The sequence below is a fragment of the Uloborus diversus genome, chromosome 10, assembly GCF_026930045.1.
Source record: "Uloborus diversus isolate 005 chromosome 10, Udiv.v.3.1, whole genome shotgun sequence".
Taxonomy (NCBI): Eukaryota; Metazoa; Arthropoda; class Arachnida; order Araneae; family Uloboridae; genus Uloborus; species Uloborus diversus.
The window spans coordinates 86,694,097-86,703,410 of NC_072740.1; the positions used below are offsets into that span (position 1 = coordinate 86,694,097).

Here is a 9,314-nt window from a genome sequence, read left to right on the forward strand (position 1 = left end):
GCGACTTTTTCGGGCGAAACTCTTTTTTTTTTTTTTTTCGTAGAGTAATTCGGGCTTATCCGATATTTCCGATCAGTTCTCACTGTCTCATGATCTGGGATGTATTCATTTTGAACGGATATATTACGTTTGGTTTACATGAAATTTTTCATTAGTTTGAATACGTACAATACAATATTTTAAGAAAAGACTTTAAAAAAAAAAGTTTTTTCTAAAGGGTAAATAGTACCGCTCATGGCCATATGAGGTAGTGAGAAGCGAATGCCGAACATAACGGATGTTTTGTCCCTCGGACGTTTTGGACCTGTACGTTATGTCCATGGACGTTTTGGATCTGGACGTTATGTCCGGTTCCCAGTGAGAAGCAAAGGGATGCAAGAGGCAAAATTAAAAATTTGGAGATAACCAGTACAAATGGTAGGTGGACCCCTTCTCTGTCTTGGGGCAAGAGATAGTACTAGCAGCCCTGGTAGGTGCCGCTGTATAGCATGATTTAGAAAAAAAATTTAATGAAAGCCTACCTAGGATGTGATCTTTATACGAGTTTTATTCAAAACTTGAAAATGTCTTCTTACACCCCTTTGCTTCTCACTGCCTCAAATGTACTACGTTTTGTTTTAAATAAGATTTTTATTCACTTTTACATAAACGAAATGCTCTTAAATGCGGATTTTCAAAGAAGCCACACAGTTTTCACAGTGGATTTTTTATTGCGTAGAGCAATTTAAGCTTGCAAATATTTTTTAGAAAGTTAGATCCTTGAAATATCATCTGTATATTATGGACGTTTGCTGTACGCTTGGTTTAAATCAATCTGCCCACTAGTTTGCTTGAAATGAAAAGTTAAATTAGGATTTCTGAAAAAAAAAAAAAAAAAAAAAACTTAGTATTTCAGCGGGGGGAGAGAGGTGAGGGGGTGCTGGGGGGGGGAGGAACCTTTTTTTTTTTTTTTTTTGAAAAAACACACTAGAAACTTTTTAGGTTTGGAAAACTACATCCAAACTTTTTTGGATGGGGACGGCATGAATTTTTTTCCACATTAAAAGTTTAGGGCCAGTCCGCCCTGCCCTGCATAGTCTTAAATAGAAGAAATAAAATTCATAATTTGTACTTTTTTTTTTATTTATTAGTAATTCTGTGAATTGCAGATATTACTTCTTTCGTGACGGCTATATAAACCCATCAAAACTAATTTCTTGGTTAACTACTAAAATCTTTTTCGTGAAAGAAAACCCATTTCTTTGTGAGATTTTTTTTTTCTTTTTCTATTACTTTTTTTTTTTTTTCATTACCAATCGGCTGTCAAGTACTTTGTAGAAATTTTGACTTTTTGTTCAGCTCATACAAATTTTCTTTTCTACTTTCTACACTTAGTTGAAAATGGATTAATGTAATAATATTTTGATGTTTTTCCGTTTATGCAAGTTTGTAGAGGACCAATGTTAACTAATAATGTTGTGCTGCAAAAATTATCACGCTCTAATAAACGATAATAACTTGCTGACTAAATCAAGAGCAATGTTTGGAAAAAAAATAATGAAAATATTAAATTTGGAAATCAGTTTCTCGTATTAAAAAAGAGAAGAAAGGAAAAGAAAAGAAAAAGGAAGTAAGAGGGAAAAAAACATTCGTAATTTTTGAGAAAACTTTTGTTCATGAAAAAGCATTCAAATCCTACAAAAGCGAATAAAAACACAAATGTTAATTATTAACACCACATTAATTCATGTAATAATTTTACTTATATCAAATAAAATTTTGAAGATGCTGCCATAATACCTCAGGAAGAAAATTTCGCAAAAAAATAGAAATCATGCCTGCAGCTCAGCAAGTATTAAAATTGGTTTCAAACTTTGTCTTATTATTAACGTTTATTAAAGTCACTTTCTCAACCGCCTATTAATAAAACTGCATGGTAAAATGCGCAATGTATTAATTACACACTGAAAAGAAATTTACACCAACACTGTGGAGCAGTCGTGGCCGAGTGGTTAAGGCGATGGACTTGAAATCCATTGGGGTTTCCCCGCGTAGGTTCGAATCCTACCGGCTGCGAGCTACATTTTGATTTAATATTTAACCATATGAATGCTACTACGATTTTATGAGTCAATATGTTCTATATCAAAACGATTAATGATATCCAGAAGAAAAGCAAAACCGAACCGGGTGTCAACAAGTATTTTAACTTCATGCATTCCGAATCACATGCAAAAGCACGTTTATTATACGACGAAATCATTATTATAGTTGATTTGTCTACAACAATTTTTCCTGTGAACTTCAGTAATCCTCATTCTACATTACATTCCCTTTTCGATATAGTGAAACGAATCCTAAAAGTTAATTGCTTTTCTGCGCGTTAATCATTTATGTGATTTTACTAGTGTTTCCATTCTAGGAAACTAAAAACGTTTTATGTTCTTGGAATTACAGCATTTTCAAACTAGCTTTTCTTTTTAAATTTCTTATTTATGCAATAAATAAATGATATTCTTAAGTTCAGACTTGTTAAGAATTACTTACTTGAACTGTAAAATAAGCTAAAAAAAAAGTTCATCAAGACAATATTCATGGCATTTTTTTTTTTTTTTTTGGTACTCAAACAAAATAATATCTAAATAACACTATCACTAGCGTACAGATTACGTTTTCTTTAAAATATTTTAAGAAGCTGTAATAATTTTTAAACAGAATTTTTACCCCTCCTCCTACAGCTAATTACTGGCAAGGAGAATGACAAAATATTTCTCGAAATCGTCCTTCTTCTAAATACTTAATAAAAAAACAAACGTGTTTCTGTACAAAAAGAAGTCTCTGTGTAACAGATGTGTTTCTTTACTTGCTATTTCTCTTGCTTGAACTTTACTAACGATTGATCTTTTGTTGTACCCGGCCCCCCTAACATAGTTGCATTTAATGCAAATAAATAACATTTAAAACTAAATTTGAACTTTCGAATTAAGCAAAAGCAAAAATTCTCAACAAATTAAAATTAACCAAAATATTCTTCATCGTTCAAAACACCATAAAAATGTGCACTTACGCTCAGGGGTGGTGATTCGGGCAAGGAAGGGGAACAGCCCCTCTAATTTTATATTTACTTTATTTATTTTATTTTCCGATTTAGAAACCAAAACTAGAAATTATAAAAAAAATCAAAAATGTCAACATTTTTAAAACATAATTATTTGTTTTACATTGTATCTGTTTACGAAACATTATTTAGCACAAACAGTAACTTTTAGTTTATGAATTCATTGTTTAGATATTAGTAAATCATTTGTTTAAAAAGAAAACAAGCCATACTTGTTTATTGAAACTATTCCCAAAGTGTTTGTAACATCTCAAAATACTTTGGGGTAAATAATGTAACTCTAATTTCTGTTTAATTATTTCTTCGGGGAAAGTTATTGTGTACATAATTTATCAAAATCTCAAGAAAAACGTGAGTTCAGTCGTTAGATGAACATCAATTTCCACTTATCTGCTCTCAAAACCAGACCTTACAAAATTTTGTACTTTTTTTTTTTTCATTTTTTTGCTTCCGCTAAAAGTCTCACGGCTTTTAGTTGTCTTTTATTTTATCCCCCCACTCCCCACTTAATAAGCCCCAATCGCCACCACTGCTTAAACTAGCTGAGTTAAGGGAAAACACAGTGAGAAACTTTCGGAGGCACCACACACATTTCATGTCAAGATGAATTCGTAAATTACTGCAATATAACAGTTATATTGAGCTTCGAAAATAAAACTGTAGGTAGAGCCACCTCTCAAATATTACGTTATGACAAGTACTGCCATCTATATTCTTTATTCAGCGTAAACACTTAATTCTTATTCCAACAGCACACATTTCACGAGAAAAAAAATACAAAATGAATATATGTATATGATTATACTGAATGAAAAAAAAGGAATAAAACAAAAAATCAACTATAAAAAATTCTACTTGAAAATGCATTTGCATTGTAAATAAGGGAAAACTGAAAAATCACCTGTTTAAAGAAAACTTAAAAGTTAAAAAAAATAAACAAATAAATAAATTTGCTTTAGAAAAATTGAAGTTTATGCAATCAAGATTGCAGTCATGTTATGAAACTTTTTTTTTTTTCTCTTTTGGAATTTCTATGTTTTGCAGGTAATTATTTACAATTTCTACAAGTTATAATTCGCAACTCCAGAGCTCGAATACGCTACCTTGCGATAATTAACAATTTTTCCGAAAAAGGTAAAACATTCCATTCCACGTGTTTTCCTTGGGGGTAAATTACGAGCTTCAGACAGTTTATGGTGTAATGTAATTTCAGAAGAATAGAAAAAAAAAAAGCTTCCCACAAACACGATAAAAAATTACTGTCATTCACAAAGCGTCAAAGCAAGTAATAAGTTGCGGCATTTGTTTGTTTTACCTTTTTCATCCGTCATTAGACAGTGGCTGCAGCGCCCCCTATAGTTTATTGGAGTTGCGAATTTTGCATTCCAGTCTATCTTTTCGGGGAGTTTTAATGAATCCGCAATGTCATTCAAGAGAAACAATAATAAATCATGAAAATGGGTCATTCCAAGTCAAATGATCCAAAGTTTTTCCCCTCACCTTTTTGTATTTCTTTGAAATTTGGCTCATCAATTGTACCCTTTGAGTAAATCAAAAGTCCAAATTTTTAGATTTCTATCTTTATTATTTTTTTATTCATGACACTTTGATTTTTCGAAAAACCCTCTTTTTTTCATAAATGCTTGAACATAAAACGAAAGATAACTCAGCACCAAATATAGATAAAAAGATTTGGTAAAAAGTATTTTAAAGTATATTAGTTGCTGTTTGATGGGATATGCAACATGACTAATCCCAAAAAAATTTTAATTTTTAAAAAATGAAATTTAAATTTTAAATTTAAATTTCTCAGATAAGGTATAATGAATTTTTTCTAAAAAATTCTTAAAAATGTGTGTGTATTTTATCTTTATTTTTGCAAAGTTTCATGTTGGGATCTCAATAGGATCATATTTTTATGAATTTTCAAATAAAATTTGACTTATGAAATAATGACATTTTTCAGATTCTAACTAGTTAAATATGAGGTTCTCTTACTAGGATGGTCTAGTAAGTAGTAATTGATCATGACTATGCTTGAAATGAGCTGACATGAATTTGTAGATTAGTACCCCTCCCCCCGGCCACACAACCACTTTTTATCTTTTTTTTTTTTCAAAACTGTACTCAAAAAAAAGAAAAGAAAAAAAGTTGGCATGTAAGAGTTATAATTATAATGAACTGGGATGCACGCTGCTAAACATCAGAAGTGACGAAGGCTTATTAATGGGGGGGGGGGGGATCATAAAAACTAAAAGTCTGAAAAACTTTAACAGACAAATAGAAAAACTCATTTGCAGCTTTTTTTTTTCTTTCGGACAGTAGGATGGTAGGGGGGAGGGGGAGGGGGAGGGGGCAATCTGAAATGAAGCTTAACAACATGGAAGGTTATGCTCAAACTAGCAAAATTTGTTTGATCTATAACTGCTTTTAATATATGTATAAATAGATCTCGCTGCATTGCTCTCCTTTACAACTGAAATTAAAAAGAAAACTAGCATTAAAGAAAAAAACAGCTGCACTCCAAATGTTGTAGAAAGATAGTTAGTTTTATGCGGACAGACATATGATCTGATACTTAGATTTATTTTTAGTTCAGTGTGAAAAGAATGGAACAACACGGGGGGAAGCACTCCTATTTTGCTATGATCTTGGGGCAAACTATTTCTTTCCTCCCTCCAAAATTGAAAGTTGGTGCAGGGGTAGGGGATGAAATGAATCATAACTCCTTATCAGATAGTGAATTAATCAAGTACACTTTGTGAAGTTCGGATTGAAAAAGAAACACTTGATCTAAAAAAAAGCATAAAGTGAGGCGTGATACTAGTATAGTGTTAATCGTAAGTGTGGTTGGGTGGGGGAGGGAGGTAATGTACTTTGTCTTGCTTTAAAGAAGAACATTTACCAATTTTTAATAAGTTTACTATTCATTTTGGTTTTTTATATTTTTTTTATTTATTTATTTATTTTTTTTTAAACATTTTGAAAAGTTTTGAAGAAAAAAAAAGATTAAAAGTCGTGGTGGGGGGGGGGAACCTTACCAATCTAAAAATTCATGTCAGCTCATTTCAAGCATAGTCATGATCAATTACTACTTACTAGACCATCCTAGTAAGAGAACCTCATATTTAACTAGTTAGAATCTGAAAAATGTCATTATTTCATAAGTCAAATTTTATTTGAAAATTCATAAAAATATGATCCTATTGAGATCCCAACATGAAACTTTGCAAAAATAAAGATAAAATACACACACATTTTTAAGAATTTAAAAAAAAAAAATTCATTATACCTTTTCTGAGAAATTAAAACTTAAAATTTAAATTTCATTTTTTTAATTAAATATTTTTTGAAATTAGTCATGTTGCATATCCCATTAAACAGCAACTAATGTACTTTAAAATGCTTTTTACCAAATCTTTCTATCTATATTTGGTGCTGAGTTATCGTCAATTTTATGTTCAAGCATCCATGAAAAAAAGAGGGTTTTTCGAAAAATCAAAGTGTCATAAATAAAAAAATAATAGAGATAAAAATCTAAAAATTTGGACTTTTGATTGCCTCGAAGGGTAAAATCGATGAGCCAAATTACAAAGAAATACAAAAGGGTGAAGGAAAAAATTTTCCAAATATTGGATCACTTGACATGGAATGACCCAAATACTTTAAGAAACGTGGGCAATTGTTTTATTCTCTTATCAAGAAAACCCCCCCAAGATTTAACATATATTTTGCAGCGCTGATATTCCGAGACTTTTAAATAATATTTAGTAGATATGTACTCATGACTTCATTTGAATGCATATGTTTACTACATCGACAGGCTCTTTTGAACAGTCTAAAAGGATTCTCAGTGTCAAAAATTAGAGAAATAACCAGGGTTGCTTAATAAAGTAGGACTTATTCCCTGATCATTAAATCACCAAAGCGGTATGAATGGATACGTTTTGCCATTGAACGATGAAAATTGTAAACTATTTTGATTTCTACAAAATCCAAAATAAACTTTTAGAGAATATTTTAAAAACCAAAACTTTTTCAATATAGCAATTCGTCAAAAGTTGTCAAAAATTACGTCTTTGGAACTTTAATATCGAGAAGTTACCGGAAGAGTCCCTGACATTCCTAAAAATTGCTCATAGTCATTTTGGTGTCGAAAAATTTACGAGTAAGGGTCCCTGAACCCTTTCCTCCTTTTAACATCACGAAAAAGCAGTTATAATTAGTCTTTTTGACTTCGCTTTCGAAATTCCGGAGCAGCTGTCCAAATCTTCCTCCAACGATCTATCGTCATCATAGGTGGGCTACAATTGCGTTTTTAAGAGTGAAATTTTTGTAAAATTTCAGGGACCCCCAAACTCCATCTTTTAATATCATCAAGATCTTCCAGAATTGCGTTTTGGAAATTCAATGTCGAAAAATTGGCAGAATAGAATTCCTGACCTTAACCCCTTCCCGTTGCATAATTAACCAGGGCTTACAATCGTGTTTTTAACTTCAAAAAATCTACGATGAGGTGCCGCTGAACCTTCCTTCTTCACATCACCAAAGATAGTCTAAAATTGCGTTTTTAGAACAATTTCGGAACTTTTAGGGAGGAAACACCCCGACGCTGGTATTTCTGAGCAAATGCGGCATTTACAAGTAATTTCAAACTGTTAACTTTTTTCTCTCCTCATATGTGAGCAGGCCCGTCATTTTGCGCAATCAGAGGGGGGGGGGGTCTGTTGTAACCCCAAGCTTTGAAAATTTAATGTTTTTAGAGCCGGTTGCAGAAACAGCGTAATGCTGTGACGTATACCGCAGATTCTTGAACAAGTCTGCAGACTATTTCTTAGATGGGGCAACAAAAAAAAAATGATTTTTTTTAAATAAAAATAATCTAACATTTCAGCATGCGAAGATTTGTACGTATATTCTGGGATATAATTCATTAGTAGCATGTTCTAGTGGCTTTTAACTTTAGCTCTGAATTATATTTTACAAGTAATCTAATGTCAGTTCATTTTGCAGACTAGTTGTGGGGTTTTTAATCCACGTCGCAGACTGCTGAAAAAAATTCTGCTGCCAGTCTTATATATTCCTTTCGGGGTGGCGATCGACTCCACCTCTCCTTTATTTAAACGAGAGACAGGTGAGTGAAACCCTATAATTATAACGCCGACTGGTGGATTTTATTCTTATCGTATCTGCAAGCGTATCTTTCACGCAATGAAAATCAAAAAACAGATCTAAAAATTTAATCAATCGTACTTTTTTCTTTGTATTTTCAACAAACATTCAGCATCACGGGAAATGGGAATGGGATACAAAAGAAATTCTGCCAAGCATTTTCATATCTTGAAAGAGAAAGAAAAGATAAAAGAGAAACCATCTTCTTGAAGCTTTTGATTGCGCCTTTGCGTATCACACACTCGAGAGGCAAATATCTTTTTTTTCCCACTACAAGAGAGACCGTATATTTTTCAAGTTGAAAAAAAAAAATTTAAACATTTCTCGGTGCTCATTTAAATTTTACGATTTATCTACTACTTGCGTATCTTGCAGACTGCTTTGGGAGGATTTTAAATTTGCGTCCCAGACTGCTTAAACTCTGCTGGCGAGTTTTTACATAAAAGTGGGCGTGCTTTTTGTTGTTTTCTGATTTAAAAAAAAAGACACACACATACATACATCCTTTGTCCCCCCCCCTGGAAAAATTTGGAATAACGACCCTGAATGTGACGAATTCTTTTGATTTCGGTGCTCATATTTAAGTAAGGTCAGTTGGGGTAAGTGCGGTCTTGGGGCAAGTGCGGCTTAGGTCAATAAAATCAGACACCGGGAATATCTTCAAGGGCTGCTACCATCTGGGTAGCTTGGTAAATGTTATTACTTTGCACTGCGTGCGTTAGATCGCGCTACTTGAATGGTAACTCTATTCCCTCCCTCGTTTCCTAACTTTTCTCATTCCCACTACAGTGCCATGTTGTTATGGTTCGAGAAATCATCGTTTCTTCTGTAGTTGTTCTCACTTTTTCGTGCTTCCAAAACGTAAGTACAACTATTTCATGTCTACTTTTCGTATTTTTAAAGCTGAGATTCATTATTTTTTACTTTGAAATCAATTAATTTTAGGGCTGCACTTGCCCTAGAAAATTATACGACTGGGAAAGTGCGGCCCGAAAAAAAGGGGCAAGTGCAACCTCGCATTTTTTGGGGCTGCATTTTCCCATTA

At 32.6% G+C, this 9,314-nt stretch overlaps 1 non-coding gene across 1 annotated transcript; it reads left to right on the top strand.

Moving 5' to 3' along the window:
* The first annotated feature begins 1,973 nt into the window (after window positions 1–1,973).
* On the top strand, window positions 1,974–2,055 carry Trnas-uga (transfer RNA serine (anticodon UGA)). Its single transcript has one exon. It is a non-coding gene; the product is annotated as a tRNA-Ser (tRNA).
* The last annotated feature ends 7,259 nt before the right edge of the window (window positions 2,056–9,314 follow it).